The sequence below is a fragment of the Pleurodeles waltl genome, chromosome 3_2, assembly GCF_031143425.1.
Source record: "Pleurodeles waltl isolate 20211129_DDA chromosome 3_2, aPleWal1.hap1.20221129, whole genome shotgun sequence".
Taxonomy (NCBI): Eukaryota; Metazoa; Chordata; class Amphibia; order Caudata; family Salamandridae; genus Pleurodeles; species Pleurodeles waltl.
In genome coordinates this window covers 38,401,325-38,405,715 of record NC_090441.1, presented here as the reverse complement: position 1 = coordinate 38,405,715, position 4,391 = coordinate 38,401,325, and positions in this window count along the sequence as shown.

Here is a 4,391-nt window from a genome sequence, read left to right as displayed (position 1 = left end):
GGCTTTGGGGTTCATTTGCTGTTTAACCTCAATGCAGTTTCAATTGTTTTTCTTTCCTAACCAGTTAAATTCACACTGCTGCCAATACCAGCTGTTTGCATTCACAGAGGACGTCTAATGCAGTGAGCTATCTAAATTAAAATGGAAAAAGAATGTATTATTATTCTCTCTTTGCTGGTTTTAGTTTATTTTTTCATCCTGGTGTCTATTCATGCCAACCTGTGAAAACCTTTATGGGAACTGCCTGCTTAAAATAATGGATGTTTGCGAGGAAAATCTGACTTCACATCCTTTCTAAAACAGGGCGAGTCTTGAGCTTTCACAATGTCCTGAAAGTGTACTCAAAGTAAAACATCTGTCCATTTCAAGCTGCTGTGTTCACTCAGCAAGGAAAGGTTTCTACCATTTTGTTTAATTTTATTGGAACTATACTCCATCCCTCTGAAAATGGAGAGGGAGCGAAATAAAAGCTAAAATTGTCATAGAAACCAGCTGTCTTTGATAGTAGCATTTACCTCTTTATATAACCAAAAGAAAATATTTGTAGAAGCATTTTCTTTTCAAAAACCTTAACGTGATAAATCAAATAACTTTCTTTAAATGTATCATCCAAAAGAGAGAGAAAAATACAGATTAAGTTAAATCTCTGGATCCCGATTTTTATTATATGGTCATTTGGAAATATTTAAACGAGCGTGAGTTTGGCTTAATTCATGTCACTGCACTGGTAAATGTCATTCATGTTTTTGTGAGATGTGGCTGGCATCCACAACAACAGACCTCTGAGGTTTTACAAATATGACGGAGTAGCTCATCCAGTTCTAATTTCATAATTTGGAAGATCAGGACTACACATCCCAGAATGCACAGCAAAACATGAGCTAATCACGCATGGACCTGGGAAACCTGCGACCGTGGACCTATGCTTGTACACCCTGATCTATCTGTATGTTATTGGAACACATGGATTCCTCATTGAAGTGTCTACCTGCTGTGCTAACTGGGGTAGTGAATTGAGGTGGTGGGTGAAGCTGAATGGTTCTAAAACATAATTTTTACTGCTGGAACCTAAACTTTTCTTAAGTTCTGTGTTAAGTCTCCTTGTTCCAAACAGGCCGCACCATATCCTAGTTAGGGTCAAAGACAAAATGATTAGCCTTACATACACGCCTAAAAGTCAGCGGCTGCTGGTGAAATTTAGAAGTGGTGGGGCATAATCACTGGCGCCAAAGTAAAAAGAGCAAATGGGCGATGTTTTCCAAGAAAGACTTATAGGGTAGGGGGTTCTCTCCCACAAACATTTTGAAGAAGATAGAGCAAAATTGAGCAAATTCACAGCAAAAACGGAAACCTATAAGTTTAAATAGCTGCCTGCTCATTGCATCGGCATTTCTGCCCCTCCATTACATATGAAAATGGCATAAATTGGCCTTGCGAAATCTTGTAAGGCAGTGGACAAATGTGAGAATGAGGTCTGAAACTTTGCTGCAAGAGCATTCTAACCTCAGCTCCCCCGCTTAACAAAGGGAGTGATCCCGAGGAAATCAGTTCATCACCCTGTGCATTTGCTTCATTTTCAGACATTCACATACAATCGAAATCATGTGCATTAAGTGCTTTGGAAAAACAGAATAAGCATGTGTGAATTATTTTCAGGTGATGAGTTACACTCCTTGTTTACTTTAAACCACACAAGGCACTGATTCAGCTTCTTTAAAAACTGCCTTGTGAAAGTATGGCATTTCCCTGTGACACCCAAACTGCGTACAGGCGTAGCAGCTTGCCGGCCATGGCCTTCTCCTCTCTGAACTGAAAGTGAAAGTGTTGCTTTTCTCTACCTAGGTCAGGCTGTTCTCGGGGTTCTCGGGGTACTGCCATTGTTGCGAAGGTTTGGGGGATAGTTTCAACTAGATCTGAGTGGTTTGTCATTAGAGCACACTCGTCCTCCCACTAGTACCCTGATGTAGTACTTCACTTGCAGACACAGTGCATGGAAATCAAATGCGAGTAAAAAAAATTCTAGCTATTGTGTCAAGAATTTTCAATTCTATTAAGGACACAGAGGCGAGGATTATGCTTTCTCTTTCTTTACTGACTTAAACAGCAGCCAATCAAATACAAGTAACAGAAAAAACTACACATCCCAAGATGCCTAACATCCTATCACATGGTCCAATAACTAGCCATGTCCTCTGCAATAAGTCCTTTGACTCTTGATGTCACTTCCTCTTTCTTTGGTCAGAACAGATAAGATCAACTTGAAAACGAAACTTCTTACGCCATCTCGAAATTCAAAGTCAGGAACATCTTCTTCTTACTGGAAATCCGTCTCTTGGATAGCTCAACACCGGAGAATCAACCGGGCAAAACGTTAAAACCAAACTTTTCCCTGAAGATGAGAAATTCTGGAATTCTTCTGATCAGAACCTGTAACAACAAACAGGCAGGTAATACCTCAACGAAATCGAAAATGTCTCAATAAACTGATGTTTCTACAATGGACAGTAAAATGGGACGGATAAATAACAATAAATCATAAATATTCTCAATAATTAATATTAAATATTCATTGTATAGAAGGGAGGGATAATCCTCGCCTCCGTGTTCTTAATAGAATTGAAAATTCTTGACGCGATAGCTAGATTTGTTTTTATTCTATGTCAGGACCGGAGGCTCCGATTATGCTAGTTTAAAGCTGTTCCATTACTACAGTAGCTACGTCCAATACTGGTTTGTGATAAAACTTACAAAAAGTATTTTCTGAAGACCAATCTGCTGCCTTCATAATGTCTTCTAACCGGGATCCCAAGGCAAAAGATTTAGAAGCCATAGCCCCTCTAGCAGAATGAGCTCCAAATATAGAGGTATCAATACCTGCTTCATTAATCAACCATCTCATCCATCTGGCCAAAGTGGCTGAGGTAACTGGTTCGAAAGGTTTTTACAAAGAAATTAATAATTGACCTTTAACATCCTGTCGAAATTCTTCTGTGACAGTTTCATAATCCTTTAAACATTGGACTACACATAATTTCTAATTTTCAGTATACACTGAATAGGATACTGACCTGTAATTTGTTTTAGTCCTTCCTGTCACTGAAAAAGTGAATCCATCTGGAGAAAAGGTTCTACCAGCTAAATCCAAAGCTCTGACGTCTGAAACCCTTTTGCAAGAGATAAGACAGAAGAGCATGGTCAGCTTAGCAGAAAGCTGCTTGCAAGACAAATACCTGTTGGTAGGCCAAGAATCAACATTTTTTAAAATAATGCTAACATCCCATAATACAGAATATTTAGATTGAGGAGGTTTAGAAAGACGTATACCCCTCAAAAGTTTGCAAATTAAAGGATGATCTCCAATGGGTTTACCTTCTAGATGAGAATGTCCTGCTGAAATAGCTGATCTAAAGTTATTAATCGTCCGATAAGCCAGACCAGAACCAGCTATCTCTACTAAAAAGTTAACAATCAGACCAAGATGTGCCTCCACTGGATTGGCACCCCTTCCATCACACCAACTAGACCATCTGCGCCAGGCTGAGTCATATCTTTTATGGGTGCTACCGGCCCAGGCCTGCTTAATGTACTCCGCAGCTTGCTTCGAAATGTCTGGGGTACTCCATCTAGACCTGAAATTAACCAGGCTAGTAGAGTCAACTTCCCTGACAAGACCAGTGGATGTTGAAGGCCCTCCGGACTCAACAGAAGATTCTGACGAGGCGGAATTAGAAGAGGAGAGGCACAAGCTAAATGAAGAGCTATGGGGAACCAAGGCTGTGCTCTCCAAAAGGGTGTCACCAGAACAATCTCTGTCTTCTGTCTCCGCACCTGAGACAAAACCCTGGCAATCATCAGAAAAGGATGAAAAGCATAACCTCGAAACTGGGACCAATCCTGAAGAAAGGCATCTGTCTTTATCGCACAAGGGTCTGGACGGCAACTGTAAAAATTTGGAATTTGGCAATTGACTCGTGAGGCAAACAGATCCACTTCGCAACTGCCCCATTCCCTGACTATCTGAGAAAATATCAGAGGGTCCAATTTCCAGTCGCTGGAATCCGAGAGGTATCTGGAGTTCCAGTCCGCTATGATGTTCTGGTCCCCAGGAAGGTATTCTGCTATGACTACAAGACGTTGAGTTAGGCAATAATGCCAGAAATCCTTGGCAATCTCTGCCAGAATCTGGGACTTCATACCCCCTAATTTGTTGACATACCTCACTGCTGATACATTGTCCATCCGTAAGAGTATGCAACAATCTGTTTTCAGCAGGGAGAGACGCTTTATGGCAAAAGATCCTGCCAGAAGTTCCAGGCAATTGATATGAAGAGTTTGCTCCCATTCCGACCATCTGCCCCCGTCACTAGGGAGTTGCAACGTGCTCTCCCGCC